Source organism: Tasmannia lanceolata, unplaced genomic scaffold (genome assembly GCF_043159265.1).
Source record: "Tasmannia lanceolata isolate RefF3 unplaced genomic scaffold, GAP_Taslan_0.1 ptg000019l, whole genome shotgun sequence".
Classification (NCBI taxonomy): Eukaryota; Viridiplantae; Streptophyta; class Magnoliopsida; order Canellales; family Winteraceae; genus Tasmannia; species Tasmannia lanceolata.
In genome coordinates, this window is record NW_027518696.1 from 13,750,302 (window position 1) to 13,772,886 (window position 22,585).

At 38.9% G+C, this 22,585-nt stretch overlaps 3 non-coding genes and 1 pseudogene across 3 annotated transcripts; all 4 read left to right on the plus strand.

Moving 5' to 3' along the window:
- The first annotated feature begins 2,276 nt into the window (after positions 1-2,276).
- On the plus strand, positions 2,277-2,474 carry LOC143853639 (U2 spliceosomal RNA). Its single transcript, XR_013237254.1, has one exon. It is a non-coding gene; the product is annotated as a U2 spliceosomal RNA (small nuclear RNA).
- A 12,251-nt stretch (positions 2,475-14,725) lies between these two features.
- Positions 14,726-14,885, plus strand: LOC143853634 (U1 spliceosomal RNA). The gene has a single exon (XR_013237249.1). It is a non-coding gene; the product is annotated as a U1 spliceosomal RNA (small nuclear RNA).
- A 2,638-nt stretch (positions 14,886-17,523) lies between these two features.
- LOC143853643 (U2 spliceosomal RNA) lies at positions 17,524-17,706 on the plus strand (annotated as a pseudogene).
- Positions 17,707-21,913: 4,207 nt separating this feature from the next.
- Positions 21,914-22,073, plus strand: LOC143853633 (U1 spliceosomal RNA). The gene has a single exon (XR_013237248.1). It is a non-coding gene; the product is annotated as a U1 spliceosomal RNA (small nuclear RNA).
- The last annotated feature ends 512 nt before the right edge of the window (positions 22,074-22,585 follow it).

The window sequence follows — 22,585 nt, forward strand, 5'->3', positions numbered from 1 at the left end:
ATCTTAGTCATGATTACATTTAAGGTTGCAACTTGGGTTGGGTTGGGTTTTACCTGACCTGAAATTGGGTTTAGAAATCATGGGTCTTGGGATGGGTCGGGTCGGGTCGGGTTACATTGAAAAGCCCGACCTAACCTCGGTCGGGTCCGGTTTAATGAAAAAGAAAACCCAAAACCCGACCCCTTAAATATCTCGTAAATTACATGCCAAATTATTATCAAGTAGATTAATATATAATTGAAGGAATGAAGGGATCCCTTGCAAAAACCAGCTTCAAGAGTGCCCCCATTAGTCAGTTTCAACAAAGTCAAAGCCTTTTCCGTTTATTGTGCGCAATCCACTTTTTCCGGCAGCATCATAAATGCACATTGATGAAAGTGACCAATGGGGTGCCCTTGAAGCTGGTTTTTGCAAAGGCGCCCTCTATTCTATCATTGCTCTAATGATTGTTTTCAATGAGATCATCAGGTTTTTTTATGTTGGGCCCAACAACTGAATGGCTTGGATCCTTATAAAGTGGGCCCATGGTACTTCTTAAAAATACGTGAAGCACATGCTGAAACCATATAAAATCTCACGCTAAAACAACCTCAAGACTTCGCCTGACACTGCTATCGGGATCAATGACCACAATCAACTCTAAGATCAAACATTGGGACATCTATGTGAAATCGAGACCGTTGAACATGATCATGAGGGGACCCCTTGGTCATGGTCCCATGCTGGCCGGAGTTATGTTAGACATCTATGTGACAAGCAGGCCTACAGTCATGCAATGATCATCTTGAAATGTACAGCTTGAATCATCCAATTATTGAGAATTTTGGATTCTTCAACAATCTGCTGTGGATCACTTCCATTGGTTTGGTGCTACCTTAACCCAAGATGTGCCAAGTATTCTGTTGAGGGGTGGGCTCTTGGTTAAGATTTCATGGGGCCTACCAGATGAAAGGTCCTTATCATGTGATGGGCAGCAACTTAAGCAGATCGTAGTATGATCTTAACCACTAAAGCTCTGTATGGTTGCCAGGGTTTTTTTGTTCCTGGGAGTTATGTGGGAGAAAAAAATACCCTGGGAGATAGGTGGGAAAAAAAAAAGTCCTGGAAGTATCCTGGTAAAATAAAAATCCCATGTTTAGTTATGTGGGAGAAAAAAAATACCCTGGGAGATATGGTGGGAAAAAAAAATACCCTGGGAGATATGGTGGGAAAAAAAAAACACCTTTGTTTGGTTGCTTGAACTGTTGGGTAGAAAAAAATTCTTCTCAAGCTTATTTTTGGTTCCTGAGTTTATTTTTGTTCCTGGAGTTATCTTGGGATGGGATGAAAAGGCAATCATTACAAAAGTGGGATTAAAAAATCCACCCCACAAGTAATCATTACAAGAGTGGTATTAAAATAAACCTAGTGCTAAAAGGCAACCAAACAGAGCATAAGAGTTTTAACATGCATGGCCACCTATCGGGATTGCTTTACAAGGAGCTATACCGAAACCTTCTCCAGGAGGTTGGCCACCTATCCTAGATCTTCCCATTTCCAAGAAGATCCCGGGCTCGATCCGGTTTATTATCAAGGGCAACGAAGTTCAATTCAAGAGACCGCAACAGAGTGGAGCAGCCGCGACACGAAGTCCTTCTCTCACTTCGGAAAGATTGATCAGTCTTTTTTTATGATGACCCACAACCCTTTGATTGGTAGAAGTTATATTATGCCATCTATATTAAATTTCTAAGGGTTATGATCATCATATTGAGACAACTATTGGTTCAGCGGCCAATTTAAGTTGGGCCAAACAAATGAATGGTTGGGATCATCAATTATTGTGGGGCTCCACTGCATTTTTCGGGTGTCCTCATGTATACACAGACAATCAAACCCACTGGATTTTTCTGACATCAGGTACATTTGCCCCCCGTTTAGTCGTTGATACACTGGCGCCGGGTGGCGCCCAGTGACCAAAAGGGGCGTAAATATCACTTCCCTTAATTAATCATGGATGTATGATCATCCAATAAGGGTATTCGTTATGGCAACTGGACAGACTTGTGGTTGCCAATAAGATCAACGGATCAGATCACATCCCATCAAACAAATGGGCCCAAAAAATGTCACATAGGTTTGATCCTGATAGCCTAATTTTCCATTTACCGTTGTAGTTTTATACCACAGCCTGATATAGTATTTCCCACTACAGGTTTAGTCCCACATCGGAAAAGAAGCAGAAATGTAGTGGAAAAAGGTGTCTATAAAAGGAACGGGTTGAGAATTATGAAAGCATACCTTTCTCGGCCTTTTGGCTAAGATCAAGTGTAGTATCTGTTCTTATCAGTTTAATATCTGATACGTGGCCCATCGGGTCACATGATATTAATCTAATTTTTTTTGGGGTAGGGTCCACCACCAGTAGCTTGCTATTGGGGGCCCTTATGCGTCGCCCATGCGTTGCACTACTGCACGGGCCTGGCGCACCCCTCCAAAGTCTAATTCAAAATTTCTACAATATGTTATAGTCTGAAGATTGTTCCTACTAAGAGAATCGTAGGGGAATTTAGCAGGATTAGCTATTCGGTTTCTTTCAGTTTCTATCGGGTTTAAAATAATTGGCCCCTTTCCATTGAGGTGAAAACGGTGGGCCCACCCTATTAATGGATTATGAAAACATGGGTTTGGGGGGAAATGGTGAGCCCACTGAAGTGATGGGTATAAAATGATGGGTCCCATCATACACATGGGTTTATATTAGCCTATTAGGCCCCTACCATATAGAAAACATGACATGTAAAATGTGAGGCCTCCCATACTATGGTTGTAAAATGATGTGCTCACCTTAACAAGTGTGTAGTATGTGTAGAGAACTGAATGAAATAGGAACCCCTTCAATTTTCAAATGCCACCCCCATCACTATGTTTTGATACTTTAGTGTTTCGGTTCGGCAAGGGTTCAAACTGAAACCGATCTGAACTGAATTGAACATCGGTTTGGTTCTATCGAACCGAAATTTGAATCGGTTTGATTTACCCAAACCGAAACCGAATTTTCGGTTCGGTTTCGGCCCTGTTCGGCCAATTTTGCCTGGCCTAATTATGGTTAATTAAGAGGGATATTATAATAAAATGAAAGCCCTTCAATTAAAAGTTCCATCGGGTTGGTTCAAGTTATCATTTTTTGAGGGTAAAAAAAAAAAAAAAACAGAAATTTTAGAGATAATTTTTCTTTCCAAACTTTTCCACAAAATTTCTGCAATCCAAAAAAGGCCTTAAATACATTACATTCCAACCCAAGAATCTTCAAATTGGTTCCCCCATGATTTATATTACGAACTCCCCCCGCCCCCGGGTAAGAAATAAAAAGCATAAAGTAGATAATAATCTATATTCTAAACTAAAAAGGTCCAGAAATTGCAAGAGCCCCAACAGGAGATGCATCTTAAGTAAAAGATTCTACCCCCAAGCGCGCACACATGATTCCACCAACACCGTCAATAAAATAATTTTGGCCTTATTGGAGGTTCATTTGGTATGCTGATTTGGACTTCATCATAAACTATTTCTCGAGTTCTGTTAATATTGTATGGCGTTGCAATGTAATTGGAGTTTGTCACTCAAGCGTTAGTCTTAAATGGTGCATTTTTACTCATTAACATATTCATCCATGTTTTCAATTCTCACTTTGAGAATTTTGTCTGTTTTTCTACAGTGTTAAAATAAATTGTATTTGCTTAAAAAATGTGTTATTCAAGTTTTGGCCATTCCTTCATCCGATCTCCACCTTGAATCCATGAAATAGCCCTCTTGTGCTTCTTATGGGAACTGTTAAAAACTTTCCTGAATTTAGGCTGCCTAGATCTAAATATAGGGACCACGTTGTCCGTATCACATATTTGGATAATATATACTGAAGCTGGAGGCCATGGATCTTCCTAATGAATCTTATGTACCTTAGTATACGGATGCAGATCATGGAATTTAACACAATCATGGTTCGTTAAATGGTTAGGAAGCAGAACCGTTGCGCTCTGTTCATTGATGCTAGTGCATGTGGTTGTTCATCTATGTCTATGTTACGTGGTGTAGAATAAAATACGTTATATTTTGCGGAATTTTCTCTCTAGTTGTTTGATATGGATGAGTCTTAGAGATAAGGGTTATCTAGATTTGCTTGAGTAGGAGTTTAAGAAGTGCTCAAGTGGGTTTTCTATAAATAACATGTGAGTATTTTTTTTTCAAGGGAATGGAGAATTTCAAAGTAAGAACTCTGTTTTTTTAGCACAAAAGAGGACTTTCCCTTCCCTCGAAGTGGGTCAAGAGGCTAATCTTCCTTTAAGAAGATCAATCACACTATGGATCAATTTGGGTTCGTAGCAATTGGTATCAGAGCAAGTCGAGCTGGTCATATGTTGAGTAAAATTGAAGAAAAATGAATCAATTAGATGAGACAATGAGGGAGATAAAAAGGCATCTAGCTTCTATGAATGTCAAGTATAATAAGATGGCATTTTCGCATGGCATGAAAATAGAAGAGCCCACATGTTTGAAGAAGTTGAATGAAAAGTTCAACCGGAGCAGGATCGAGAAGGCTTGTATGGAAAAAAAGAAAAAAAGAAAAGGAAAAATTGGAGAAAAGAAGAAAAAAAAAATAGATTGAAGATAAAGAAAAAGCCACAAAAGAAAGCCATCGATGATTTTCAGCGATGTCGATTTCGAAAATGTCGTCGTTGAAAATTCTGTCATTCCTCTCTACCTGTCCAACGTCATCAAGAAGATCTCTCCACCCACAACCATCCGTGCATCGACATCCCAATCATTCCAAAAAAACACATAGAAGGAACTTTGATGAACATCATGATGACTAGGGGTGTAAACGGATCGAATTCGGAGCGGATATTGCTATATCCGAATTCGATTACAGTATACACTATCGGAATTCGGATTCGGATTTGACGGATATTTAATATCTGTTACCGAATTCGTATCCGCCAGATATTGTTCGAATTCGGATATTATCCGTATCCGTTTATCCGGTAAATTCGAACATTTTATTGTAGCACTTTATCTTTTTTCTCCTTCTTACTCCTCGAATGAATTTTCCAAACCCTAAAACTAGACCTCTACATTCTCTTCACAAAATTAACTCTTAAACCCTAAAATATATGAGATCCTCTTCTTCCTTTTAAAACAAAGTCAGAGAGAAAGAGAGGTGATGGGGATGGATGATGGTGTTGGTAGTAGTCATTGATCTTTGGAGTGTCCTTATATGATGGAATGGGTTTGGGCTATTTTGAACAAGAGAAGTGAGAGTGCTGATGGTGGAAGATGAAGAGAAATGGGGATGGAGATGGGGATTGGGTTAGAGATTGAGGTGATTAGCGGTGATGGAGGTGGCTGTGAAAAGGTGGAGAGGGGCGGCGGTGGATTTTAGTGGGGTTGGAGGCACCAAGGAATGCCGAAGAGGTGTCTCAGCCTCCTCCTTTCTCCTCTCTCTTGCTTGCTTCTCTTTGCAAACCTTAGAAGTCCCCTATTTTAATTGCATTTTGGGTTTTTTTATAACCCTAAGTTGGAAAATTAATCTGAGCCGTCCATTTACCATTAATGACATAGATGGGCTTTTTGCTTTAGAATTCTCTAGAAGCTATGCTATCTTCTTTCAATCACCATCATCCATTTGTCTCTTTCATCCTACAACCCACATTTGTTGCTTCATAAAGAAGCCATGTCAAACTCCAAGAATTCCCTTAAAATGAGAGATTACTTCATTTCCTACCCAAAACACTTTTTGTTTTGTTTTTTTTTCTTCTAAAAAGAAAATTCACTTTTCTTTTAGAAACAAAAGATAGTGGGCATTACTAAAAATAAATATTAATAATATTATTAATAATAAATAAAAAGGATTTACTTCTCGGATTCGGATGTTAAACGGATCGGATATACCATTTACCAGATTCGCATCCGCTAAGAGCCGGATATCTCATAAACGGATTCGGATAATATCCGCTTGAAACGGATTCGGATAATATCCACTTTAAACGGATTCGGATGCGGACGGTAATCGAATTTCCGAATATCCATTTACACCCCTAATGATGAGATCAGTATGAAAATAGAACTGTCTCTACCCATGATGATGACATATGAAATTGTGACTATTCGCAAGATGCAGAGAGAGAGAGAGAGAGAGAGAGAGAGAGAGAGAGAGAGAGAGAGAGAGAGAGAGAGAAGTCCAAAAAAAGATTTCATTTTTCACCCCCAACCTTGAGGATAAGGGTGAATTCAAGGCGGGTGGAATGTTACGTGCCTAGATGGGTCCCATCTAAGGTAGAATAAATTATTTTATATTTTTTGGAGTTTTCTCTCTAGTTGTTTGGTATGGATTAGACTCTTAGAGATAAGGGTTATCTAGATTGGTTTGGGTAGGAGTTTTAGAGGAAGTGATCAAGCGAGTCTTCTATAAATAACATGAAAGTAGTCTTTTTTAAGGGAATGAAGAATTTCAAACTCGAAATTGTGTTTTTGCACACAAAGGAGGACAAACGTTTCCCTCGAAATGGGTCAGGAGAGGCTCATATTCACTCTTAGAAGATCAATCTTGTTGTGAACCAATTTGGGTTCGTAACAATAATGATACGGTCCTGAGTGGGGCCTGCCTAGGTATGAGACTAGGTGGGACCCAGCCTGGTATGGGACAGGTTAAAAAGGCCTAGCCTAATACGTTTGATCAGCTCTGGAGCTTTTGGCGTATTGGTTAGGTACCCAACATTTGGTATCAAAGCACTCACCACGTCCTGTGTTTGAGATTATTTTTCCTTTGCTTACCAAACCAATCACACACTCTCCTTGGGGTCCTCTCAAATCTATCTCTCACCAGCCCTCCCTACGTATCTCGCGTAGAGTAAACGCCTTTCAAGGTTGCCAAATATGCCCTTAAAGTAATTAAATGTATTTTTATCTCTGTTTTTTTTTTTTTTTTGGTAAAAGAATGCATTCGGTCAAAAAAGAAATGCTTTTAGAAAGCTCGCAAACGAACGCTCGAAACAAAAACAAATTGTTTTGCATTAATCTTAATGGCAAGGCATCTTTGTAACATCAGATTAAGATCACATCATATGGGTCATTTCATGTGGATTTATGTGGATATATTCACTAAAAAGAATCCGCTTGATCACTATATATGTTCTACATTGTATTCAAGTTCCATAACTAAGATCACAACTTAATAAGTATAATTTGAGTAGTAAACTCATAAATCTAAGACCTCCATTTTGAGCTGCAAATATTCACCGTTGGGTGATGAACAAGAATTGGATGGAGAACTCATTTTTTAAGCATGAAAAAGATAACTGGAACCGACCCTATTTAATATTTACCTAGAGGATTGGAATCCACAACTCAAAATCCCAACAATTGTAGTTTTCCCTAGTAATCTATGCAATTATTTTCCTCTAGAACTTCTTCGTTTAGGAATTGCAGCCAAGGATGGTAAGACATTTACCAGCCAGGTACTTTATTTCTACTATTTACAAGGAGGATATGTCCATGCCATTAAGAATTATGTTCATGTACACGATGAAAAGTAAAAGTGGAATAGGACATCTCAACAATGGAGATGGAGTCCTAGAGACTTTGATTCCATTCTTGATAGCACCAACCCAACAATTATTTCTAATATAGCAATTCTCACACAAAAGAAGTCCACTTTTCAACTGCATCTCATCCAAAGAACTAACTTTGGGGTGGGTCCCACAATCTAGAGGACAGATTCTTTATGGGTTTAATCTCATCTTGGCTTGCAACCTCAAAAAAAGGACTTAGAAGCTAATTGTAACAGAAAAGACAAACTGGGTTTCAGCAAGTACTAAAATATGGTAGTGCCAATATCAGTCGCCTGATGAAAATATTGACTATTATTTTTTCAGGTTTTTTGCTAATTTTAAGAAAATTTCAACTTCACGTAAAATGCACCTAGATCAAATAAAAAACAACCAGAGTTCAATTGGATGGATATCTTTGTGATATATCTATTCTATGAATTGTTAGATTTTGTGAAAAATAATCCGAACTCAATTGGGTGCGTACATGTTTCAACAATCCCAACGTATCAAGTGGCCCCTGTTGGAATTTCAAATAATTTATTTGGTGTTTCAATGATCAAAATGATTTCCATATAACCCGGACAAACTTTTAATCAATTTAGGGGCCGTTTGGATATGCAGATTTTAGAATCCTGGTTTTAATTTGAAAACAGTGTAAAAGAGGGTTCATGATCAAGCTGTTGTATGCTGTCTTAACAAAACCTGAAAATATGGGAGGATCTGCTACTCTCTTGCTGACGGAAAGAAGGACGAGAGGTAAAAAACGAGTAAAAAACGACGGCTGGTCTGCTTCTTTTCGTCTCTTAGCTACAGTTTTGAAGAAATATCAAATATCTGAGTATAAAATATATATATACAGCATATATAATACTGAGTATAAAATAATAGCATTGAGAAAAGGGTGTGATTTTAAATTATTCCTTTTTAATATTGGGCGATGATTTTTTCGCACCCGCATCCCAGTAGGATAATGCGCCCTCCTTTTAACACGATCCAACGCCAAAAAGTGTTAAAAGTCTGCCCACAATTCACGTTAAAGGGGGGGGGGGGGCGCATTATCCTATAGGGGGCGGGAAAATCATCTACCTTAATATTTTGTTGAAATTCGATTTCTTTTTTAAATAAAAGCAAAAGCGGGATCAAATGTGGATTACCGAATAAAGGAAGGGATCTACGCGGCCGCCTGCACCCGACCGCTTGACTTCTTCTAATTTCAGCAGCCTGGAAATTAATTTACAATTGTTAGAATATATAAAGGGAAATGATATCCCCCTCCCACACCCACACCAACCCCGTTATTCATTAAGTTTTAAAAGCAAAGAAAAATGTTAAAGGGGGTGAATTTATCCTCAAGCAGTGAACCATTCTCACAGAAAACATTAGGAGAGAGCGGGGTATCATTTACCTATATAAATGATAATGAATTAGATTAAGAAAATGACTTGATTTACGAGTAAACTGAATCATTTTTTCACATCAATTTCAAAGGAGAGTTGCATTAAAAAAAAAACCTCCTGCATGGGCTTGTCTCTAATACGTTTCGTTATTTTGACAAAAGCTAGGGGCAAAGTTGGAGTACGTTGCATAAAAGACGAATGACTTGTCACGTATTAATGTCATTTAACAGCTTTAAAATTGAAAAGGCTTCAACTCAAACCCTGAAACATGGGGCCCACCCTAGATTTTGTTCGAGTTGAACGAACTGCCGCATATTTCGATTACTCGCAATTGCACTCCCATTTTTTAATAATAACACTCCTCTCTTAAGTTTTTTGCTTCTATAATTAGTTGTTACAATTTGTTACAATTTCAAAAGGGAAATGAGATATTTTGCGAAAAAATAAAAAATCAAGGGAAATGATATATTCGCCCCCCTTATTAATTGGGACAGCCCTCTCTAGTGTATTTATGACCATGGTTTCAAATTTCGGTTTCAGAATTAGTTTCGGTCCTCACCTATATCGAAATTTCGGCCAAAATCCGATGAAATCAATTAAAATAATATTTTAACATTGAATAATGAACAAAATCTAGTTTTTTGGGTGAAATTCCTTAAATTTCGGAAGAAATTTTGCAACGTTTCGGGTGTACCCGATTTCGATTTCGGTCTCGACAGAAATTTTGGATTTTGGTCGAAATTTAAAACCACATTTACGACTACTCTTTTAGACTACAGGGGTCAAGGGACAAAAGTATCATTATTCATTTCCCTTTCAAAAGGGCTATAAATAAATAATCAGTAAGTTGCTTAATAAAACGTAGAGTGCCACCATCAACTGAGGGGATTGGTGATACATTTATGAAGGTGAAGGCCATTTACGTGTGTAGATTCTCCTACTTTTTGCTGTTATATTCAGTTGGAGTTCCTTTCTTTTCGTTAAAGGTCAGAGAGTGAGACATCTTTTTAAACTTTCCACGGTAGTAAGTAGAGAGAGAGAGAGAGATTTGACTCACATTCTCAAAGCTTTGCTAGTGTCAGGGCTATTGCCAAATGCTTCTCGAATCCTAACCTCCGAAGCCCAACAACCTGAAAGAAATTCCAAGATAGCTTCGGCTCGGCTCCGTAGCCGAGCCGAATAGGTCCAGCCTTCCCTTTTTCCACCTCTAAACACATTCTCACGACGAGTGGATGATTTCTTCATCACTCTCAGCTGACGTCGGCTCACCACGCTGCAAACCGAGCTCGAAGTACTCGAAATCACTGAATTTTCTTCTTTTTCCGGCACTGGACGGCTTACTTTCCAGCTCCAGCCGGAGATAAACTTCCTACTATGTGAAGCGCGATAGATCTTGGAACGCGTCCTTCTCACCACCTGGAAAAAAAAATTTAGAAGAATAAAGAAGAAACTTCAAATGAGCTACCAAGATCTGATCCTTAACACAGATTTCACTAAATTTCTTCAGAAATCAATCAAAATTAGATCTACAGATCGTAAGTAGATTTTATGCCAAAATTAGATCTAGTTTTCATCAGAGATCAGTGCTTAATGCAAAACTCCAAAACGAGATACCTTGATCTGGTCATTATTACAGATTTTTTCTACAGAAGTACTTAAATTTCTTCAGAAATTAATCAAAAACAGATCTGATAAGTTGAAATTCTAAAAGAAGATTCGAGTTTCAAAAATTAGATTGGCGCAGTTGAGATTTCAAAAGACTTTTTCTAATTTCCGTAGAAGATAAATGGAAACGTAGACGTAATTTCACTAAAAGAGCTATAACTACTCAGATCTACAGATCGTGTTGCAAAGTTAATGCCGAAATTAGATGCGCAATCAGTGAGGAGTTTTAAACAGAGATCTGTAGTGCATGTAAAACTAAAAAAGAAAAGCAAATGTAAATGTACACAAAAAGCTAAAACGAGGATCTGTTTAGTTAAGATTGAATAATCCGAACTCATACATACATATAGTAAATAGAAAGTAATTTTCTGGCATCTGTTGAGATACTGACAATGTTTACAGAGATCTGAAACAGTTGTACAGATCCATTCATGAAATGACTCAGATCTGAAGATGAAGTTCAGATCTACAGATTGTAAACAAAGAACTGAAATTAAAAAATTACCTTGAACTTCTTCTCAAGGTACAAAGCAGCAATTGCGAGAATTCTTAGCGGATCTGGTCGAATCTCTTCAGATGAATCATTGCTAGTAAGAGAAGAAGAACAGGAACTGTAGACACTTAGATGCTGATCTTCCTTGCACTTATTCCTGAATAAAAAACCATTAAAGCAGCTGAAATCACAAACATAAAAACAAACACCGAATGAATAGAGAGAGAGAGAGAGAGAGAGAGATTTCACCTGTAAGAAGGAGGAGAGAGGGGTTTGGAAGAGGAGAGAAGAAGAAGAGCTTTTGCCGCTGTTCTCTCGAGCGGGGATGAAAATGTTTCCATATTCCCGACAAATCGGGCAGAGGGAATTTTTTTTGAATTTTCAGTTGGAGGCGGGATCAAAAAATTTTATTTTTTTTACTTTTCCAATGTAGTGTTTATAAACCTTTGCCCAAATTTCGGAAATGCCCGTATAATATAATTAGGGAGATGACAAATTCGCACCCCCTGTAGGATTATTAGCACCCTTAACGTGATTTGACGTCAAAAAGCGATAAAGTAGTTACCCTCCTTTTGACGCTTTCTAACGTCAAATTACGTTAACTGGGTGCGAATTTGTCATGTCCCTATAATTAAATGACGCTTTCTGACGTCAAATTACGTTAAAGAAATGTGGAATCCAATATCTTTGTGAGGAAAATCAAATAGTGATAATAAATGGCAACCAAACAATGATAGGAAACTAAAAAGAAATGAGTCCTTTTACTTTTATGTTTTTCATTTTTTGGTGCAACCAGATGGACCCTAACATCAATGACTACAAGAAATCAACCATTTGGATTTTCTTAGGCTCTGTTTGGCATTTGGATGTTACTTATTCTTGTTACATTACTTTCCTTCTTCTTCTTTTTCTCTTGATTTGAAAGAAAACTGAAACAATGAAAAATGACCTTGTTTGGAAATTTTGCAAGCCGACATGGAATATGCCACATCTTATATATATAAGTAAAGCGGAATCCTCTAAGCCGACATGATTTTTTTTCTCTTTTCCTTCGAGTCTTTTTTCACTCATTTGTTTTGCTATGAAAGTGGGGTTCAATGACAGGTCCGATTCTTCTATAACTCATGTTTTTGGTGTAAGTTGCATGTAAATGCATCTTATCTTTGCTTTTAGTGATTTTTATTAATCTTTTTCATATATGGATGAATAGTAATTCAAGAATATATTGCACTCTTTATTTTTTTTATTTTTTTCCTTTTCAATCTAAATTAACATTCGATCCGTGCATCGCACGGGTCTGCAACTAGTTGAATAGTAAATGACAACCTAACAAAGTTAGGAAAGAGAAATTACATACGATTTGTAAATACCCCATTTTGCCTCACCCCAATTGACAATATTATGTTGCGACGACTCCAATGGTGGACACCAACTCCTCGCATCGAGTTAAGAATCTTTGTAGTCCTCAAACCCTAGGCATCTAGGAAAAATCCTGAAACCTACGGCCCACCCAAAAAAATACTATACAAAACTACCAATATCCCAGAAATATCACACTCAATATAAACCTAAACCCTTAGTCTCACCAGTCCACGAAAATCCAACATACTCCATAATTAGGACTTTTGCAATCACAAATCTCTTTGCGATTGAAAACAATCCAACAAACACACTTCCTAACATAAATCACCCGCACGGGGGCTTCCCTCTAAGCAGAACGCTCCCCCACCGATGCATTTTTAGATGCCACGTACAGCTTTGGCAGATCACTTAGCCCCATTCATCTTTGGAAGCCCATCAAAACTCCCTCTATGCGATATCATATTGCCCAAAACGCCCCAGACCCTTAGGTTAGGGGCTTATAAAAGCTCGAAACCGAAGGTAATCACAAAGATTGATTGCTCGTCATTGGTACTAAAGCCCCAAGATCAATAGCTATAGAAAGTTCCCCTGGAACAATTTGTGCTATTTGAAGGCCACAAGGATAAGAGAAGACTGAGAAGTTGAAACCACGCCCTCATTTCACTAGGGGTGTCAACGGATCAACCTCGGTTCGAATCCGTTCAAATTCCTTATTGGACAGATCGGATTCATAATGTTCTTCAGCTCCTACTTACAGTGTCTCAGTCCTGATGCATTTCAAAGAGTACAAATTACCATCATAGGAACATTATTGGTTCCTGGTCGGAGCAATAGGATATAAGAAAATTTTAATTCAGGGAAGTGATATATCCGCTCATTTTTTTTACTTGGGACAGCCAGCTGTAGTGTATCTATGATCGCAGTGGGGCTGATGTACATCATGTGGGAAGGATTCAATGGACATGATTGCCACGTACACTGTAGCGGGCTGTCCCATGTGAAGAAAAGGGGTGAATTTATCATTTCCCTAAGGTGACGATTTCTTCGCCCCCTGTAGGATAATACGCCCCCTTTTTAATGTGATTTGACGTCAAAATGAGTTAAAGTCTGCCCACAATTCACCTTAAAAGAGGAGAGGGGGGCATTATCCTACAGGGTCGAAAAAAATCATCTCCCTAATTATTAGAGCTCAACTATATTTTGGTATAATGATATTTAGCCTGGTACATGATATTCACTACAGGGATTGCAAGCTTAGGCTTATTTTATCATAGTATAGACATGATATCCTCTGTTCCAACCTTTATTCTTGGATAAAATCACAAAATTGGTGAACAACAGACTAGGCGGTTTCAAGATAAACTTTATCCAACAGGATAACTAATTCAATGAGCAACTTATCTCGGGATTAGTCAATATATAATTGCATGTTTTCCTGCTTAGATAAAATCTCACCACAACAACCATATCCATCAGGAGGCCAGCATTGTCTTTTAACATATTAGTCTTCCAAGTCCCTCAATTCTACAAGGAATGAGAGATCAACTGTTGTTCGAAAGTCTTTATAAACGGTGAACCTCGCCCAAGTTGCCAAGAGGTTAAAACAAGCACTCTTCCAGTAAGCTTTCAAATCATAAATGGAGTTATTATAGAAACATTTATAAGTTCATGAGAACCCATTTCATAGCTTTTTTGAAATCTTCTCACTCCACGTAAAAGACAGAGCTTAATCTTACATAATCTAAACTAGCATCATCCAAATTGAACTATTGATCTCCTTCCTAAACTTATCTCCAGGGCTGTGATCATAGTCTTCAAATCAGATCCACCTATGTCTTAGTCACGGTCCATTCAAATTCTTATCACTCGGATCTGTTTCAGAGTGTTCTCTGGATCCTACTTCCCGGTCATAATCCATTTCAAATCGAACCGTCCCTCTGAGTGTAGAGGTTAGTATGCTTCATCTCTTTCTCTCTCGCTGTCTCTCTCTCACACACACAGTGGGTGTGGTGCTACCTAAATCCAACGTCTGCCAAGTGTTATGACCACTCATTTACACTACGAGGGGTGGTCATTTCCCTTCCCACGCTGTATATGTATATCTCACATCAATTTAGAACGGGCAGTAATAGGGAGTTGTGAACATAATCCCACATCGGATGTGGAGATAAATGGAAGAGAGGGAGGTACGTACAAAAGAGAGGTGAGAAGAGACATGAAGCATACTTACCTGGACGGGGTCTATCGGTGATCAAGAAGGCCGATTGCCTAGGGCAGCTGCTTCCATTGCACTTTGGAGGAGAGCTGTCCTACCGTCTCCCCAAGTGGGAGAATGGACGTCATAATTTGTGTTAGAGAGGGTACGCGCTCGCGCGGCCCTCGCAAATCTTAATTGAAGTATTTGTTGTTTCATTTAATCTTGACCTTTAAGTATCTGTTGTTTCATTTAATCTTGACTGTTAATTTCCCAAATCTAAGAAGAAAATGCAGGGAAGTGACTAATCTGTGTACATGGAAATCAGGATCGTTTATTACTTACAATCAAACCCATCAAACTATCAAGTTGTCCATCATGGTTAGCCAAGAAATCATGATGTCATCTGGATCGTTGATTTGGTAGACATTATTTGTCACACAAAGAGACATGGTTGTTCTGATCAGTTTGGTTAATGAGGACCCCATCCCTACAACCTTATTGTCAGTAGGGGTGTCAACGAACCCACGTCGGATCGGATCCACCTATGTCACGATTCATTCAATTTCTTATCGTTGAATTGGATTCGAAGTGTTACCACCTATGTCTTAGTCACGATTCATTCAAATTTATTATCAGTCGAATTGGATTCAAAGTGTTCTTCGGATCCTATTTCCTACGTCCCAGTGATGTGACGATCCATTTCAAATCGGACCATCCATTGGAGTGTCCTAGTAGGTCCTAGTTACATTTTACAGAGTTCAAATTCTCAAAAGAGGGCGAATGCAAATGTGACCAGGAGCTACGAGGGTGAGCCACAGCATTGCCTGTGGGCTAGGGACTTTAGCGTCAATTCTTAGTGAAGGAAGATAAGAGCCAAAGTTTATCTCCTGGTCACCTCCTACCATCAATGAGATAAAGGTTGACACTTGATGCTAATGGGGGGGGGCATTGGGGGCATTCTCAGAATTAATGATGGGTCTGGTATAACAATGTTTTCACTTCTCACAGATCCAGAGGAGATATTTGGGCTGGAGCTTCTTGCTATAAAAAATGGAATTGAGCTGGCCCTGCGCCATAGTTCTCATAGCATTTGGATTGAATCGGACTCTTCTTACGCAGTTGACATTGTAAAGAATTCCGCAAAGTACCCCTGGAATCAGAATAACAGAGTCCACCAAATCCACAATCTCCTGGAAAATCACCCATGTGTGGAGGGAAGGAAATACTGCTGCCGATATCCTCTCCAAAAGAGGCTTCCCAGCAAAAGGAGAAGATTTGTGTATGAGTGTGATCACTCCATCTTTCCTTTTTGGCTAGCCTTTGGGTGCTAGCCTCTTGGCTTTTTAGCCTTTCGATCCTTATGTATTTTCTTCTTGCTTGCTAATATATTCTGGTCGGGGTCTTGCCTAACCCCAGCTTACTCCCCCAAAAAAAAAGGAAGATAAGACTTAAGAGGGTACCTTGAGAGAGATGAATGAAAAACACTAAAAATAGGAATTGTTCCAAAAAAATGTAGGACTTATTTTCACTAAAATACCCCTAAACCATTAATTAAAGTTATAAAATTAGAGTGTATTTTCATAAAATAGTATAATAAAATTGGATTTAGGACTCTCCTGCCGACTTTTGTGGGTTGTCTGGATCCCATCGGCAATAATTTCGGATCCTTTGATAGCGTCCTGAAATGTTTCCATGGATCCTGGTAATGTGTCTAGATCGATCTTGTCCATTTAAGTTCGATTCGGATGGCCCAATGGACTGTTTGAGTCCACTGACCCGCCTAATTGTCAGCAAGAAATCAATGGTAAAGACTTTTTTTCATTACATCATCTTGGTCTTAAGCACGGTCAACGGTTAGGATTTTGTTTGATCCTATCGTATTGGTCTTAATATCGATCTTAGTCATGACTACAGTACTTATAAGCGTCTGTTATATAAGAAATTTTTATATGGTGTCTGCACGTACTTACAGATTTAAAAAAAATACTAGACCATGATCTAATCATCTAAACCATTGATTTGTTGGGCAGAAACATAAATAGCCCTTGCCCTGAAAATCATCTCCATAAGATGATCGTAACCGTCCAATGTGTATTGGGTGGCACATTATAGAGACCTCTATAGATCAGAGGGTTATGATCATCCTATGAAGATGATTTTTGGAGCATGACCTATTTATGTTGGACCCAACAAATGAATGGCTTGGATCCTCTTATAAATTTGGCCCATGGTATTTCTTAACAATACGTGAAGCACCTCGCCTTAAAACAATCTCAAGACTTAGCTAGACAGTGCTATCTATATCAATGGCCACAATCAACTCTAAGAGCTAACACTGGGACTATGGTTTTAAATTTCGGCCGAAATCCAAAATTTCTAGAAGCTCACTAAGGAACGATCAAAAACAAAAATAAATTGTTTTGCATTAATCTTAGGGAAATGATATCTGCGCCAAGGTGTTTCGATAAACAAGCGCTCCACTTGTTTGTCGTGTAGTATTTATAGGGTTTAAAGAGCTTTTTGAGAACCGTAATCTCCTCTGAAATCCCTTTTTACATTGTGGAAATAATTTTTCGGGCACAGCCTTTTTACATTGTGGCCCATCAAATGGACGGTTTAGATCATCCTATGGTGTAAGCAGGACAGTACTGCCCCTTGGGTTTTGATCCAAAGAGAAGTAAAAAAAAGGGGGTTTGACTTGGGAGAAATTATATGGTGGCCGACTGTGAAAACAGGTATGTTGGATCAAAAATCAAGGGGAGAGTTTTTTTCTCTCTCTCTGCCCTTGTTGGTGGGACGGTCATATAAAAACTCATCAACGCAATACCTTTCTCGGCCTTTTGGCTAAGATCATGTGTAGTATCTGTTCTTATCAGTTTAATATCTGATATGTGGCCCATCGGGTCACATGATATTAATCTAATTGTTTTGGGGTAGGGTCCACTACCAATAGCTTGCTGTTGGGGGCTCTTACGCATCGCTCTGCACGGGCCTGGCGCACCCCTCCAAAAATTTCAGTTCTATGTTGAAGTCTAAAGATTCTTCTCACACAAGATAATCGGGAGATGATATTTTCACCCCCTGCATTACACATCAAGAAGGAATTTCGCGGATGATTTCTGTGATGGTCTGTTGCATCTGAAAGTGTTGCATCTGAAAGTAGCAGCAGAGGCTCATTCACGAGGTGGTTGCTGTTAGATGCAACAGGCCATGTTATGTAAAGAATCCCTCTTGAATGCCCAAAAATGTCCACCTGGTAAACTTATCTACAAGCATGGTTTTAAATTTCAACCGAAATCAGAAATTTCGGTCCAAAATTTCGGATTTCAGTGAGGAATGAAACTAAATGGTACTGATATCGAAATTTACCAAATTTCGTTCGAAATTTCGATCAACTAAATGGTACTGATATCGAAATTTACCAAATTTCGTTCGAAATTTCGATCGAAATTTCATCTTAAAAATCCGGGATTTCATGCAGCAGTACCAAATTTCGCCCAAAATTTCAAGATTTCGGCTAAAATTTCGGTTTCGGATAATTCCGAAATTTTAGCCAAAACTGAAATTTAAAACCATGTCTACAAGAATGTCCCAGCAACCATCTGACAACAAACTTATCTTAGAGATGAAGATTGGATTACTCTGGATATTTTTGGGTCCTATTGGGGTAGCCGATTCAAATGAAGCGGAGATGCGGGCGGCGTACAACGGAATATTGATGTTGGCTCAATGGTGGTTAAATGATGTTATAGCAATCTAGCAGAGGGTCATTCTTCAAATGTGATTAAGTGGTTGGATGAAATATCGGACTGAGTGATGGGTCTCGCTATATCATTTCACCATATTAGGAGGTCGGCAAATTCTGAGGCCGATTGGTTAGCTAGGGAAGGGTGCTCAATGTCGGAGTTGAAAGTATTTGATTTCCTTCCTCCTCTTGTTGTATCATTGGGGTGGTTTGATATTATTTTGTTCTTCTTTGGTCATCTTGATCGGTGGGGTTTCCCCTTGTTATTTTAGTTTTCTTTAATAAAATTCTTCACCATTCAAAGAAAAAATAGTGACATCTTGGAGGAAATACAGGTTTACTTCAAAAACCCCTTTCAAGAGAATTCTTTCTCGCCTCTAAAATCCGAGCGTGAGAGATCTTCACCTTCCTCTTTGAGAACTCTTGCAAAACCCTAGGATTTAGCTTCTTCTTTTTTCTTCTTACTTGCCCCCAGCAAAGACTTCAAATCTTCAACGAATTAAGGTTCCAAACCCTCTTAGTTTCTTTTTCCCCAAAAGCAAACCCTAGAAGAACACCACACAAAAATCCTTTTTTGGTGTTTTTTGTGTTTCTTTCTTTCCTCTCACTTCTCTCTTTTACATTTTTCTCTTGGCCCTTTTTGGTTGCACAAACGCTCGGCATTCATTGGAATTTCAAATGCAGATGAATGCTGATTCCTTGTTTGGTTGCCAATTGGAAATCAGACAGCATGGCTGCGGTCATCCAGAATGAGACTCAAAGTAATGAGGAGGTACTGGTCACAAACTTTAGCATATTACCAGGTTCCTTCAATAATACTCAATTGCTTTGATTGCCAATGATCTTTCTGTAGAACATTTGTTTTTGCGTTGTGCTCCTCTTAGCAACTACCATGCTACTCATTGATGGTTGTTGGTTCTCAAGCTGTAGCAATTAGTTGGGATAGAAATTATGAACCAAAAAAATGGGACTAGGAATGTACTTCCTTGCACAAACATGTGTTATGTGTTCGAGAAAATATGTTGGGGATAATGAACCTTGGTCGAGAGGCAGAAGAAAACGATGCTTCAAGGCGCGTTACATTGTCGATTTCCTTAAGATGATATTTGCCCCCACCAATTGAATGATATGCAAAGGTGATCCGCAAGTTCGCCTCCACCAAATACCCATGAAATAATACTTAAATTTATAAAATAAATTAGAAGGTCAACTCAACTCAACAAAGCGGCTAAATGAATCCTTTAGAAAAAAATTCATGAAGAAGGTGAAAGGAATCTACCCGACTCTACTCCTGGCGCTAGTTGGGTTTTTCTACGTGGATCATTTTCTTTCATTCTATCCTATCCAAGGTCATGTTCTCTATTATGTTCCTAGCTATCAAACATTTCCACACTGAACCTACCTCTTTTTACTTCATCAACTTGGCACGAGTCGCCTCTTCTCACTGGAGCATCCAAAGGCCTACGTTGGATATGTCCAAACCATCTTAAGCGGTGCTCTCTCATCTTCTCCTCAATTGGTGCCACCCCCACCTTTTTACGAATGTCTTCATTTTTAATTCTATCTAACCTTGTGTGGCCACACATCCATCTAAGCATTCGCATCTCCGCTACGCTCATCTTATGCACATGCTGCTTCTTGGTGGCCCAACATTCTGAGTCGTACAACATGGTTGGCCTCACAACTGTCTTATAAGACCGTCCCTTCAACTTGGTAGGGATTTTATGGTCGCATAGAACTCCTGAGGCAAGCTTCCACTTGAACAACTTGCTCTTATTCTATGGTTAACATCCTCTTCAATCTCTCATTCCTTATGTAGAATTGAACCAAGAGGAAGGAGACATTGAAGAGGATGTTAACCATAAAATAAATTAGAAGGTATTTTTGTAAAATAGTATGATAAAATTCGATTTAGGACACTCCCATGGGCTCTTGTTAGTTGTCTGGATCCGATCGCAAATAATTTTGAATCCTATAATAAGGATCCGAATCATATTCATGGATCCTCGTAATGTGTCTAGATCTTTGTCCATTTAAATTCAGATTTGGATGGTCCATTGACCTGTCTAGTTCCATTGACAGCCCCACTCATCTATGAAGAGGCCACATAAAGAAGTAGAGGATCGCATCTATTCTCGGTGCTGAGTGAGACATCGACCCTAAGTCCTTGTTTGGATTGCAAGAATTTTCGGAAAAAGTTCTATAAAGAAAAATATTTCTAAAATTTCCTACATTTTTAAACACAAAAAAGATAACTGGAACCAGCCCTATTTAATATTTACTTAGAGGACCTTCAAGCTATGATAGTATTCCTCTAAATTAACCATAATCAAATCATTTCCTTTTAAATTATAGAAAGAAGAAAATTCACCAAGAAAGAAATGTTTTTCTTGCAATTAAAACAGGGCCTAAAGGGTTGCAATATTGAGCATCTTCTCAGCTTGCCGAGTAAAGGAAATTAAGGAGTTCTTTGCCTATCTAATACGTTAGAACGTTTGACACTGATTCCAAAATGAAACTCATGGATGGGAGATCGACTGTTGTTCGAAAGTCTTTATCAACGGTGAACCTAGCCCAAGTTGCCAAGATGTTAAAACAAACACTCTTAGAGTAAGCTTTCAAATCATAAATGGAGCAATTATAGAAACATTTATAAGTTCATGAGAACCCATATCATATATAGCTTTTTTTCAAATCATTAGTGGAGTGATTATAGAAACATTTATAAGTTCATGAGAACCCATATCATATATAGTTTTTTTGAAATCTGATCACTCCACATAAAGAGACTGTCCTTCATAAGGACCAAGCTTAAGCTTGCATAATCTAAACTACCATCATCCAAATTGAAGTATTGACCTCCTTCCCACACTTATCTCCAGCTCTTCGAACGGAGTCTTCGGATCAGAAACCCCTATGTCTTAGTCATGATCTATTCAAATTCTTATCAGTCAGATTGGTTTCAGAGTGTTCTTCGGATCGCACTTCTTGTCTTTCGGCCACAATCCATTTCAAATCGAACCGTCCATCTGAGTGTCCAAGTAAGTATGCTCCATCTCTCTCTCTCTCTCAATTGCATTCGATGGATTACCTACAAGGCATCCATTGGTGTGGTGCTACCTAAATCCACATCTGCCGAGTGTTTTATAGAGGGGTGGGCTATTGGCTAAGATTTAATGGGGCCTTCTAGATGAATGGTCCCAATCTTGTGATGGGCACTTGTAAGGTGTTTTTAAGTGATATATTCGCCCCCTTTCTTCCTGGGGCCAGCCCCCTCGAGTGTATTTATGACCACTCATTTACACTAAAAGGGGTGGTCATTTCCCTTCCCACGCTGTACAGGTATATCTCACATCAATTTAGAAGGGGCAGTAATAGGGAGTTGTGAACATAGTCCCACATCGGATTTGGAGATAAATAGAAGAGAAGTAGGTGTGTACAAAAGAGAGGTGAGAAGATCAGTAAAGCATACTTACCTGGACGGGGTCTATCGGTGATCAAGAAGGCCGATTGCCTAGGGCAGCTGCTTCCATTGCACTCTGGAGGAGAGCTGTCCTACCATCTCCCCAAGTGGGAGAGTGGACGTCATAATTTGTGTTAGAGAGGGTACGCGTTCGCGCGGCCCTCGCCAATCCACTGTTAAGTTTTTGCTCTATGTTTTAATCTCGTCTCTTAATTTGCCATATATATCGTCTTGATAATAATCAATACTATCTAGATGCTCTTCTTGGTTAGTGTAGGAATCATCTGGATCCCATCCCTACAACATATATCAGCAAGAGATCAACGGTTAAGACTTTTTTCATTACATCATCTTGGTCTTAATGGGCTGGGTTGGGTTTTACCTGACCTGAAAATACCATGGGTTGGGTTTAGAAATCATGGGTCTTGGGATGGGTTGGGTCGGGTTACATTGAAAAGCCCGACCTAACCTCGGTCGGGTCCGGTTTAATGAAAAAGAAAACCCGACCCCTTAAATATCTCGTAAATTATATGCCAAATTATTATCAAGTAGATTAATATATAATTGAAGGAATGATCGAATGAAGGGATCCCTTGCAAAAACCAGCTTCAAGGGCGCCCCCATTAGTCAGTTTCAACAAAGTCAGAGCCTTTTCCGTTTATTGTGCGCAATCCACT